The sequence below is a fragment of the Belonocnema kinseyi genome, chromosome 1 (assembly GCF_010883055.1).
Source record: "Belonocnema kinseyi isolate 2016_QV_RU_SX_M_011 chromosome 1, B_treatae_v1, whole genome shotgun sequence".
NCBI lineage: Eukaryota > Metazoa > Arthropoda > Insecta > Hymenoptera > Cynipidae > Belonocnema > Belonocnema kinseyi.
Genome location: NC_046657.1, coordinates 141,226,021 through 141,240,772, shown reverse-complemented (window position 1 = coordinate 141,240,772; position 14,752 = coordinate 141,226,021).

Genomic DNA, 14,752 nt, shown 5'->3' with positions numbered 1-14,752 from the left:
TTGAATGATCCCGAAGTGAAATTGAGAGAGGTAGCTAATGCTGTAGGCATATCATTGGAACGTGTGGGCAATATCGTGCATTCAGTTTTGGGCATGAAGAAGTTTTGCGCGCGATGGGTGCCGCGTTTGCTCACAGTGGACCAAAAACGAATTCGTGTGACAACTTCCCCAGCAGAATTTGGCATTATTTTCGCGTAAGCCGACCGAGTTTTTGCGCCGATTCATAACCATGGATGAAACCTGGATCCATTACTACACTCCTGAGTCAACGCAACAGGCAAAACAGTGGGTTCCACCGGGCCAAAGTGCTCCGAAGCGTCCAAAAACGCAACAATGGGTCGGAAAGGTTATGGCCTCCGTATTTTGGGATGCACATGGCATAATATTCGTGGACTATCTTGAAAAAGGTAAACCCATAACCGGAGCATACTATTCATCATTATTGGACAATTGAAAATCGAAATCGCCGAAAAACGACCGCATTTGAAGAAGAAAAAACCGCTTTATCATCACGACAATGCGCCTGTTCATTCCTGCTTAGTTGCACAAGCAAAATTGCATGAAATCGGCTTCGAATTGGTTCCTCAGCCACCGCATTCACCAGACCTGGCCCCTAGCGACTATTACTTGTTCCCTAACCTGAATAGATGGCTCACCGGTATGCGTTTTTACTCAAATGAGGAGCTCATAGCTGAAACTGAGGCGTATTTTGGAGACCTTCGGATCGAGTACTTTTCGGACGGTATCAAAAAGTTAGAAAATCGTTGGACTCGCTGTATCGACCTAAAAGGAGAGTATGTTGAAAAATAAAGCCGACTTTGGCCAAAAGAACGTCTCCGTGTTTCATTTTTCAGGGACTTATCAGACTGCCTAGTACGTTGCCGCGCGCGGATCAGTGTTTACAAACGGTAAAAGTTTGATTTTCAGAATACATATTGTGGAAGTAATTATCTTACATTTGGTTTAAAAAATGGTGAGCACATCATTCTCTCGCGGAATAAACTGAAAAATTGGTTAATATTGACAAATCATTGATAAACCTTTGATTAAACTTGCTATACTTGAGGTTATCTCATTTGACAAGAAAATTATCATGAGACATAAATATTATATGATTTCGAAATTCTTTTATAAGTCTCATTAATTAAGTATATAATGACTCTTTTCACTTTAAAATTGCCTTAAAAGGCCTAAAACATTGACAGACAACGTAAATAGCGAGCGGAACAATTCTCGGAATCCGAGCCATCGCGGTCGTATTGGGGGAAGAGCTCGACCAAGAGTTAGGGGAAGCGGCAAGGTAAGTAGCTTCGACTGTACTACTTCTCTTATATGGGCGGCAGTATACAGGCTACGCATACTTTACAGGGACAGGTTCAGGAGCATGTACGGACTATGAATCCTCTTATAATAAATTTTTAGCTGATAGAGCCGGCTCTGGAAATCTGATTGAATAGAATTTCTAATTGTTATAGTATATTTTTTATTACTTTAAATAAAATGCAAGTCATTTAATAAAGCGGTGCAGCGTGGTGGATTGGGTGCCTAACGGGGCAGCGCAAGTGGAAACAGGGTTTCACACGAAAACTGATAAGAAAAAAATGAATAAAAGACTGGCCTAGGCCAGTTTTTTAACTTCTTAAGTATATCCTTAATCTCAGGGAACCAGACATTGTCAATTAAATTTTCTACCGCATCGTGTTCCACATCGCAGTTGTAATGCCCTTTCGCTTCACCTCCTAATAATTCACTAAAAGAGTCTCTCAAAGCGTTTATAATCCAGTCGCTACAACACTTCTGTATGTACTAATAGGTCCCCGAGATTACTCTTTTTTAAAAGGTCAAAAAAGGCCCCTGATGACGAATGTCTTGGGTAGGTTTTCGAAATATGGGTCGATTTTTGTTTCAAAAATTTTTTAAATGAATTTAATTATTTATTGACAAAAAATTTATAAAATCATTTTCAATATGCCATATTTTTATTGCCATATTTTCAGTGTTAACTCAGAATCAATAATTCAGAAAAATTTAAAACTTGTGTACTATCTATATCAAGGATAGATCTTTTAAAAGGAAAAAGAAATCTTCCGATCGAATAAAAACTTCTCTCCTTAAATTGTTGTTAAAAAGTTGTTATTTTTAAGAGGAAACCGTTTAGTATCTTCATTTATTAATAAACAATCATCCAGATCAACCAGTATCATAATATTGCTTCAAATTGTTGCGAAAGCCGTATCTAGTATTATTAACATAATTTATTGTTTATAATTTCTTTTGCTAAATTGTTTATAAAAATTAATATAAATGATGACCCTCAATCACCAGAATTGACATCAATTTTTTTTATTAATCAATGGCACAAAATAATTAATACTTTTCACTCTCGTGATATTTTTTCGAACGACCAGCCATTATTTATTTATGGTCTTATAAACAATGTATTTCTTACGAACATACCCTCCCCTAAAATCCACAATCTTTAAGTTATTAGCGATTATCTTCTTTACATACTTAATTGTACCATAAAGAATGTAATTATCTTGGGTAGCATTTTCGATATCTGATCCTTATTGCTTATTCCTACAGTTACTAAGAAAAACGCTTAATTAATAAAATCGATTTTTTCTTAATTTTTCTATTAACATATGGCACAAAAAAAACTTTTCACTCTCATGACAATAGTTAGAAACAATAAGGGTCAGATATCGAAAGTACTACCCAAGGTAATTACATTCTTTATGGCAAAATTAAGGAGATAAAAAGGTATTCGCTAATAACTTGAAAATTAGGGCTTTGAGGGGAGGGTGTGTTTAAAAAAATACATTGTTTATAAGTTCATAAATAAGTAATGACTGGTCGTACGAAAAAATATCACAGGAGTGACAAGTTTTATTTTGTTTCATAGATTAATAAAAAAATTAAGCAAAAATCGAGTTTAATCGTGTGTCAAGGATTAATAAAGAAAAATTGAAGTCAATTCTGGCAATTAATGATCATCTATTTGATTATTGGACGTTAAATGGGATTTTTAATTTGGATTTTAATCTAATTTAAATTTCTTAAATTTTGAAACGGTTTCCTCTTAAAAATAACAACTTTTGAACAACAAGTTAAGGAGAGAAGTTTTCATTCCATCGGAAGATTTCTTTTGCATTTTAAGAGATTTATCCTTGGTATAGACAGTGTACAAGTTGTCTATAAATAATGAAATTGTTAAAAAAAATTGTTGAAACAAAAATTGACCCATCTTTAGAAAACCTACCCAAGATATTCATAATTCATAATGAGGGGCCTTCTTTTGACCTTCTAAAAAATAGTAATCTCGGAGACCTATTAGTGCATACAGAAGTTTTAGTGGCTACCGGATTATTAGGGTGGACAGTCTAGTTACAACAGTCCCACGAAACTTCGATTACTGTGGGGGGGGGGGGGGGGGGGGGGGGGGGGGGGGGGGAGATTAGTTTCAACCGAGAGTCATTGCTGGTTGGTGTTTAATGCAGAGAAGGTCATCAATAATCAACAGCGTTGTGCTAGATGAGAATTAATATGGTTTAATTTTCACATTTTCACAATGAAAACACATTTATATATTTGAGAATCTTTGAAATACTGTGAAAATTGACGAATGGAAAAATTTTATATTGGATTTTCCATTATTTTTTATGCTGTCAAAATTTGAATTTTTGACTTAAAAAAAAACTTTTAAATTTGCTTACAATAATCTTGTAGGGCGTTCAAAAAGCAACATTTTTTTCTGTTTGATTTTTTTCATATCGTGCGTTCTTTGGCTTTAAATTTTTATTTTCGTGTGTTTTTAGGAATTTTGTAAATGCTATAACTGATAATTTTTGGTTTTGTGAAAAAAGTCATGAGGATAAATTTCTCGTCTTTTTGAATACAATGGACATCCCTGCAGAGAATTTTTGAATTTCTAAAAAAAGTGGTCTTAAAAATATTTCAAATTCGCTCACTTTTTTAATATTAATCCAAAATGTTTGGCTAACGAACTTTACCTTTAGTTTATAACACTCAAAGAGTGTACGAAAGGCTAATCTATTATAATAATTTTTTCAAAAGTAATTGTGCTCCCAGACACACATACAGGCACACATTCGTAAAAATCTGTTCTTCGGATTAGAGGGTCTCAAAATGTGGACATTTGACAAAATCTGTGGGGAACTGGAAAGAATTTTACTGGGGAACTGATGAGAATGTAAAAATATTATGAATTTAAGGAAAATCCAGGTGCAATTATCATTATTTTATGTTATTAAATAACCCTATGTTAATTAAAAATGAGGCACTTATAACTGTGCCCTATAACACTGAAATTGTTCTGTCTCAATTTATTCAGAAAAATAATTTTTTTTAAGACCTGTGAAACATTTACAAGTTTCGAACCCCTAATCTCAGCGCTGCAAGAAGAACATTTATTTGGAAAATATTCTTCAAACTTTGCGTAAAGCTGGGACATGGATTCGTCTGGGGAAAGTTTAAAATGTAGTTGAATAAAACCAATTATATTCAGAAAAATAAAGAAACATTTACCTTCGATATCAGGACTGCAATATTCGAAGGCTGGACCCGTAGGATTAAAATTCATCACTCTGACTATTGCGCTACAAAACGTCAAAAATACTTGATCTGTTTCGAGTATTTTTCTTGAAACCATTGTCACCGCCTTTCACGATTCGTTTCTCCTTTCAATTTTCAATTTGAAAAAAATAGAGATTGGTTTAGTAAATAAAAGATAGACAGATATTTCGTCAAGTGAACAGTAATATATTTTTGGAAAATGGAATACAAAGTACACCAAATAACTGTAAAGTAACTAAAATTAAGTTACAAGTTACTACAAAAATCGTAACTTTTAGTAACTGAGTTACTTGTAACAAGTTACTACCCAACACTGTTGCGGATGTTATTTTCATGACCCTCATTGTGCTGGTCGAGCCCATTGAGGTGCTCCCCGCATGACATTATATAGTCCTTGAATTTCCTGGACTTAGAAAGGAAGATACGTAAATATGATTTCGATGTTAAAAAATTGACATAAAAAGTATCTCTACATGTGTTACATATACGTATGTGTATATATGGGTTGGTATGGAGCTTGATAATCCATTGAGTAAACTATATCAATGCCCATCGAGTTGAGTCGCACGTCGTGCAGAGTTCGTTGATTTGAAAGGAATAATCGGATTAGCATTTAATACCCACAGCCACCATAGGGAGCTGCTCATGGTGGAGCCGTGACTCGCGGGGGTTGTAAAGTAGCGCGTATTAGCCATAACCTGTGCACAATGCAAGGGCGCAATGCAACCTTGTTCTTGGGTATTTCAGTGCTGACCGACGCTACGGGCGCGGCGTGGCAGAACAATGTGAGCTCGAAGCGGTGCCGGAATTGAACTGGGGACTGCCACGTGCCCCCTATTACATAATATTTGATGTACACCCTTCTTCCCGGTACGTAAACCTGCCCCCGCACGTTTAACCTACAGTCCACTGGACTTCTCGTGACTTGGACGGTTTTCAAGCCGATGAAAATCCCACGCGATTTCTTCGACCGTAGTCATTTAATCGTCAACGTGATTTGTAAAAGGTTTTCTCGCATTTTCAGTCAAATAATAACGTATGTGTACATTACAAATTCTTGATAACTTCAGTTTGGTAGTCTTCAAGATTCATGATATTTATTTTCTGAAATTCGCATTTTGTTCTATCTCACAATCAAAAACGTCAATGCTGAAAGCTCTACAACGGCTTAAAATTAGAGTTATAACATTGTTTTTGGTATAGCCAACGGTATCTGATGAAATTTAGACATCTTTCAATCTTAGAGTTTCGAATTTATATGAACACTAGTTCTCAAATGCTAAAATTAATTAGTTAATTAAAATTAATAATCACAAAAATCTGTCACACTCTTCTTTATCTTCGAAGTCGAGTTTGGTTGCATCTTGTATTGTATATCGATAAAAACTATCTAAAAATAGATAATCTGCAATTAATGTTATGTTTTTTCATGCTCTTTCTGTTTGATTATAACAGAAGCACAAAAGGCGTCGTAAGAAACGCAGAGAATTGTCGGTTTCGGTCCTTGGTCTGAGGTGCAGCATTGAAATGGTATTTAAAAATATGCGTCCCAACAGATGCGGTTTCCATGTAGTACGCTTTTAGTGGCTCCCATAAATATGATAAGGGCCTATCGAGAGATATACGAGTCTATAATCCGGTACTGCGTTGGGTCTCGTACTTGTAACCTGGTAAATGCTTCCCTACTGCGTTCTCAAGTCTCACTTCTCGAATCGCTACCGAAAAAAAGTGAGCTTCCACCTTGAAAAAGTCGTTAATTAGACTGCTAATTGATAAATTCTTGATTACGGATATGTCCATTGAGCCCCACCCAGTGATCCTTAAAAATGTATTCTATAGTTAAATCAATGCCTCCGCTCTATTAGGGCAAGATATATATGCATCATTAAGCAAAAACAAAGTAAAAACAAAGTCTGAAATTTACAGTGGACTTGTTTTCATTTTTGTCTGAAATTAAGTCGATAACTTGATTTAATCATCAAAATAGTATTTTTTAAATCCTCCTGAGTCTTAACAGAAACATAAGTCATTAATTGGGCTGAATTTTAGTCTATTGGTTTTAAGGAAAGATTTAATTGTCTTGTCTTAGGATAAAGTTACTTCGAGCTGAAAAGAAGACTGCAATGAAGCTATGAAAGTTTCAAATTGTGACATCATACTCGCGGCTCCCTCTATGTGACGCCATTTGCATTATTTGCATAAAGTTCGTGATGCGACAAGAGTCGAGTGATGTGACACGTGCAGTATCTGCAGTTAATCATACTAGATAATAAATTTTCATCTAATAAATACAGTGTACATATGTTTGTTTGTTCTTTGAGCTAAGAGCTTTTGCAAAAGCACAAGAACGCGACAAAAACGTTTTTTTATTAATACGAAAATATAAAAAACAATTTCTTTGTTTAAGATAAATATACATACTTCAGTAAAAAGGGTTTATATATAAATTCGAATTTATAGTTAAATAATATATATTGAAGTACATTTATTTTAAACAAAGAAATTGTTTTTACATTTCTGTATTATTATATTTTTTATCTTATTCTAGCCTACACTTGCTCTAAATTTTAGTTTTAATTTAAACTTCATTTAATCAATCTATACAACTGATTTTTAAATTCAGATTAGGTCTTAATTTTAGTCCATATTCTGCCTTAGGATTGAAAAATAGTCCATAAAAGGACTGAATTTCAGCCCATTCTCTGACTTTCAATTAATTTTCAGTCTTTTTAACGGCTGACATTCGGCCCTATAATCGTTTGATTTCTAGACTACTATTATCCTACGCTGAATTTAATTGGACATCGTCTACTTTCATTTACTTCTCAAATCAAGACTGTTCTTGAGAATAAAATCAGACTTTTTTTTTTACTTTGAAGAAATTTGTGTTGTAGAATAAAAACAAATATAAAAAATAATGCTTTATACAAATGATAATACCCCAAAAATAAAAGTCAGTTTTTTCCTTATTTGCATTCCTTTTCTTATTCCAATGTACACGTAGAGAATTTTAGTCATTCTTAACATTATTTTAAAGTAAACTGGATGGGCAATCTCGGCATCGCATGATTGACACATTTTGCTTGGGAATCGTGAATCATTGAAATATTCGGATATTGGAATATTTTGTGCTGCGGTAGAACATAAGCACGATAAGATCTTACTAATAAACTTTACTAAAAGGTAAGTATACCAGTCACCGGACACATCACACGTATCAATTGTCGGATAGTCTCGTACATTTTATAGTTAGAATAGTGTAATAAACTGTTATTATAAAAAGTAAATAGATGTTTTCATTCTGCATACTTTCCAGCCGCACGCAGGGGAAAAAATTATGTTAAATTCTATTTATTTACGGTATTGAAAATGTTTAGTAAGCCGATCAGCTTTTTTCGCCATTTTGACTTACTTTAGTTAAACTTTGACTGAAATAGCTGTCTTTTCCAAACTTGGGAGACTTAAGTTTTCGAAATTGAATTTATGTATTGTATATTAAGAGATGTTTAATCTGTCTGAAATAAAATTGACTTTTACCCTGTTTTGTTGTCTTCGATAGATCATGGAAATGAAAAATAACTGTATTTTTTATCACAATTTGAAATAAAAATGTTTATAATATGTTAAATAAAGAAGAAGGTTCGTTTTTAAATGTGATATTATAATCATTAATTACCCTGTAAATTCATGATATAAACAATATTACATTTTTATTCAATTTCTTCTATAATTTCAATTAATTGATGTAAATCGCATGTTTGATCAAACATTCTTACATATAGTATTTTAAAGCAGTTTTATTAATGAGCGTTTTTGCTTTAAATAGAAATTTGAGCTACATAAAAATACTGTGCGACTATTGGAAAATATTCTGTCCACCAGTGGTATAGGCAGGGGGACAGGTGCTAGACACCCCCCCCCCCCTGACGATGGTAGAGGCATATCTACTTCCTTTTTGTATACCGTCTCAGTTGTCCGTTTATCCGATATACCTTCCTAAACTACTAAATTACTTCCTAGAACCCTAATAAAACTATTCATTTCCTGAAACAAAAAATCTGAACCATAATAATGTAAACTTCAAGCCTGAAAATATTTCTACATACAATCAATTTATCAAATAGATTTGAAAGGGAAGCAGAAAAGTGTTCTGTTTGCTTGAAAGTAGGCACTTTTAAACTGTAAGACATAGGGAATGTGTCGACAAGGATCAGTACACGCAGACAAAATAAATTTAATATTTACTTATCAAGAATTGTAGAGGGTTTCTTGTAACCGTAACGGTGAAAACTGCTCTTAATAAGATGGTGAAAATGTCAAAATCACTTAGCATTTCGTAAATGTCATAATGAAATTAAGGTTAATTCAACGGTTATCCTTGAGTAAAATAAACCTCTATTCCCTCGTATTACATACTGTACGACATGTAAAATCCACTGAACCGAGATTAAATTAGTAGTGCAGTGGAGATTACCGAAAAATCGGTACATGCTACCGATCCGATTGGTTTACTTAACTCGCCCTTAAAGTCGCAACGTAACCTATCCGCGCGGAGCACCAGCTGAATTCACGACGCAATCGGCAACGAATGGATTGCATCACCTAAAAACATTCCTTTTTGACATTTCTGTGACAGTCGTCACAGTACTCCATATTCCCACTTTGCAAGGAAGGGGTTTTATAAAAATAATACAATATTTTGGATGGCACAACTTATTCACAAATTGATTACACTTAAGAGTTTATTGGAGCAAGACGTGTTTTTGTTCCGTGTCTGTTCCAGCTGACATATAGATATGAGGTAAATGCTAGAACTTTTCTTCTGTGCCGCGATGGCATGGTCTTGTATTCAGAAGTGATTCCCGAGGTCACCACCCTTAGTTAAAAATGCATTTCAAAATTATTTTACAGATCGCACATCGTGTAATAGTGTAGTGGTTAAGACTATTGACTTGCGTAATTAGGTTTATGCGTTCGAATCCCCCCCCCCCATTGCGTGCGAAATTTTAATTGTATTTTAAGCATTATAACTTACAAATACGGATTAATTATAAGTATATCCAAATATATATTTAAGAAATAACCGTGCGCTTATTTATTAATTACTTTTTAGCAATACTTTTTCACAATTTATAGTGCTGTCTTAGCTGCATTCTACGCCGATAATAGAATTTAGATCCCTTTATATTATTCGTTAAAGTGACATGATAATTCGTAATTGTAGCACCCAGGAACTGTACAGAATAGCGACTGGATCGGTAAAATATACTGATCAGCAGGTCAGGACCATTTGACAATCGGTACTAGTAACCATCAATGATAGTCATCCTTATTTTCCTATAATCGCAACGTTTACTGAACTGTCGTGCTGTCCAACTACGAACTATAGGAAGATCGGTAGATTTAACTTGGTTTTCAGTACAATGTAAGGTTCTTTTTTCTGCGTTTAAAGTGAACATCAAGAAAACAGGCGGACATGTCAATACTCAATATTTAAAAATTAAAATAATGTCAGTTTGTATTTGAACGCGACACAATGTTATGAAGACGAACTGTTGGCACTTCCATGTGGAACTACTTAACGAAAAAACCGCGTGCTCAACCAATCAATGGGGAAAATTTTTATTTGGGAAATCAGAAAATTTTCATACAAACGATAATGTATTTTTTAATGATACTGGATCCTTTAATGTCTATCAAATTTCTTTGGAGAAAAAATGTTAACACTGAACTAGTCGAATAGCAAATGCAGTTTATATTGCTGTATTATTTATTATATAATTAAAAACATTGGAATAAAAATAGTTATATAAATAACAAATATAATAAAATAAATAAATTATAGATAATAATTATAAATAAATAATAAATAAGTAATAAATAGATAATATAAATAGTTAATGTTCAAATAGGAATAATATGATAATAAATATGGTATTTAGAAATTTTATGTCTTACTACCCATTGGGAAAAGTCGGATATTAGCCAGAGTTCACGACCGGCGCAGTACCGCGCCAGTTGTAATAAGAATAAATACCAGCGCTGGCCGTTAGTACTATGCCAACCATCGGCATAGTACTGGTTTACGACTGTCTCAGTACTGACTGTCATTATTGGTAGAATGCTGACGCAAGAATTCCGCCAACGGTCGGCGCCATACTGGTTTACAACTGGGCCAGTACTGACCGTCACCGCTGATGAAATACCGACATAGGATTTCCACTAACGGTTGGCGTGATACTGGTATACTACTGGCGCAGTACTGATACGTATAACTGGTCAAATACTGACACAAGAGTTCAACCAACAGTTGGCATCATACTGATCTACTACTGTATTGGCCTAGTACTGCAGATCAATGGAGTGAAGATGGCGTAGGATCTTTTTTTCAAGAAATAATTTTAATTTTAATTTAAAAATATTATTTTCCATCTAGACTTATTAAGACGTCAAGCATTTTCTGTTATTGAAGATTCTTAACTTGATCGATATTGTTTAGATTCTTCTGCCTTCATGGTTTGCAGGGTTGATCTACTGTCGGTAAGGTACAATCTCTGATGATATAGCAGATAAATTAAAAATTTTGAAAATAATTACTTGTACCATTAACACCTAGCTAAAAATGAGCGTTATGTTCTTGAATTAATAGTTCTTATTCTGATCCTTCTAATAGCTTAATTGGAAAAGCACCTGACCGGAAATCAGAAGTTTTGTGGTTCTATTCCCAATGGAGTAAAGATGGAGTAGGATTTTTTTTCAAGAAATAATTTTAATTATAATTTAAGAATTTTAATATCATTAGGGCATTTAGCCTTACCGCGCCTGTAACAATAGTATATACTGACCCAGTATTTTGAGTCAGTACAGAACTTAGTTATCATTAGGGGTTTCACCAGTACTACGCCAGTACCAACGTTATTCACTGGCCCGGTACTACAAGTGAGTACATCCCCAGTGGAAATTTCGGTAGTGTGCCGGAGTTCACCACCGGCGCAGTAACGGCCCAGTACTGCCCACCAGTACAGACAGCCAGTGGTTCGCCCAGTACTGGAAGAACGTTGGCTGCACGACCGGCTCGGTACTATACGATGAGTACAAAAATTTACTTAAAAAAAAACGTCTATAAATGTTGTGAGGGTGTTTTGAAATGTCCAGAAATTGACTATACAATTAAGGTGAAAACATTTTCTTTTATTACTTTTTTTAAGGAAAATATTCAAAGTTCCAGCTTAATGAAAAATTTTGAATGTTTAGAACAAATTACATGAGATGTATTTCTTAATCGTTGCAAAATAGTCTGAAACACCTAAAAAGAAAAACGTTACACGAAGGTTGAAAAGAAAATTGTTATTACAAAAATTGTTGCGCAACGTGGTAAAATTTCTAAGTTCCGTTGATACAAATTTTAAATGCTCATTAAATGGTATTATCAGAACTTTTAAAATGTTCTCAAAAGCGAACAAATAAAAATTACACGAAGAAAAATTATAGTCGATTCAAATTATTTATTTAAAAATTATTTTATTTATTTTTCCGTGAACAGTTATTTCATATCTATTTGATGTCACATGATGATAAAAACATTAACGAGAAAAAATAGTTGAAAAATTGGTGTTTTAACTTTTCTGAACTGTATCTTATGAGGATGGCTTTTTCAGAGAATTTCAACTTGTCGATTTAGCGCAGTGGATAGCACTCCCAACTGCTAGGCGATAGATTTATGTATATAGATGTAGGTTAAAACCCCATAGTGTCAGATATCTTATTTGTAATTTAATGTTTAAAAATGTAATATATGTATTTATTCTAATCAGTGCTATTAACATGTATTGACAAAATACTCGCAGTCAATTATTATTTATTTTTCAAATACCTTTTTTGTTATATCTTTAGAATATAAAAAAATGGGCGTTAATATTAAACAAATAGTTTGCAAATTATAATTTTGTAATTTTAAATAATATTCAGACGATACGCAGTCTTATGATGATGAATGTATGATCTTTACAACTATTAAATAATTTTTTATCATTTTTAAAATTACCTCCCGTATTTTCGTAAGCCAGTGGTTTGCCAATACTGCGCCAGTACTGGCAGGCCAGTACCGCCAAGCATTACAAGGCAGCACTGGCATAGTACTGGTCCAGTACATCCAGCCAGTACTGGAACCCCGACAGGCGGTACAGGGCCATTACTGGGCCGGTTGTGTATTTCTACCTGGGATACCTTCGTTATCACTTGGAGCCTGACCAGTACCTGCCCAGTGCTAATCTGCAATAGTGGCCCAGTGGTGAACTTCAGTGCTTGCCCAGTACTACAGGTCAATACCTCGCCGAATTTGCAGTATTAGTTGAGTCAGTACTGATCCAGTACTAACAAAGGGTACCGCATCAGTACCAAATGTAAGTACTAGCCCAGTACTGGCTAAATACTCCAAGTCATTATGGAACATTGTTATCATTAGGGGGTTTACCGGTATAAGGCCAGTAATCCTGCCACTATTCTAACAGTACCGCTCTAGTACCGAACTCCGACCGGCGGTACTGGCGTGATACTGTGCTGGTGGTAAATTTCCCCCTGGGTATATTACCCTAATTTTACCCTGTAAATAGAACCTCACTTTCTGCTCATGTAGGAAAGCCCCCCTTTTATCAAATCCTGGATACGCCACTGCTGTCCATGGGTGTTTGCTTAACGTTTTCCAGTAAACCTCTTTTGCTTGTAAAATGGTATTTGACTTGAAATTAGATAGCAGAGATAACTTTGTGATTAATAATTAAATATAGAGTCTAAAAAAGGGAATTTTTGTTAGAAAAGAGTTAAAAATGGGTGGCTACAATAATTTAAATATGAGGGTAACGCTATTTGTCCAACTAGTAAAGTACTGACGTAAAAATACGCGTGGACGTCAATATAAAAAGGGCCCTTGTTTTTTTAAGTCAAAGTGAAAATTATTATTTTCAGGCTTGATTGTGGGATTATACTAGGACCTATACTGAATCTACTAGCACTATACTCACAGAAAAGGCGGGTATTAGCTAGCATTCATGACCGGCATAGTAAAGCAACAGTTTTAAAGGAGGAGAAATACGAGTACTGGCTGTCAGTACTGTGACCTCCATCGGCGTAATACTGGTTTACACCTAGCCCAGTACTGACTGTCACTATACATAGTAGAATACCTAAACAATAGTACCGCCAATGGTTGCGTCGTACTTGTTTACCACTGGCCTAGCACTGATTTCCATTACTGGTCAAATGTCAACACAAGTGTTCAGGCAACAGATGGCGGCATACTGGTATACAACTGGTCCAGTACTAACCTTCACGACTGGCGCAAACCGACGCTGAAGTTCCGCCAACGTCCAGCGTGATAATTATTTACTTCTGACTCAGTACTGTGTGCGTACTGTGCGAGATCGTCTCACAGAAAAAATGGGGGTTCACTAAAGTTGAGGCTGAAATAAAAGTTGGTATATTTTGGAACTTGAGCTCCAATAGAAAGCTGTAGATTCAAAACGGTTACTTACGAGCGCTTTTGAAAATAACATGGATGCGCATTCACAAACCAAACACTTGCAAAGTAGGTCTTATGAAAATACTTAATTATAAAACGGACGCATGTTTAGAGGCAAATTGGTGGCAGCGTCATTAATAGTATTACACTTAACCCCTTAAATAAGCACCCTCAGTTTAGGCTATTCCTATCTCATAAAGGCAGTACCCTCAGGGCGTTACATTCCCCCAATTATAATGCTGAAGGCCACAGCAAGCGATGCCTGAAGTCGTTCTTATATCGGAAGTTAAATGTATGCCGACGCGATCTTCATACCAGGCTATGACGCACTGTCTATTCTTCTCGTTAGAGCGTGGTCTGAAAGTATTTGGAATGTGTAATTTCTGTCTCAGTCAAGGACCTGAAGTGAAGAAATGTGTAGTGCTAGGTTGGGCACAACGAACGAATAAGTTAGAGTGTATTTGACCTTAACCCTTGATGCACAACTTTATTAGTGTGTGATGATGCAACGTTAGGTAAACGGAGTCGGCCCGAAATCATCATTTATTTATTTGGTTCGTCTTCAAGTAGCCATAGTTGGTTCAACCTTAGCAGCGAATGATGAGCCAATCTCCGGTAAAAAAGTTTGACCCGTAGTTA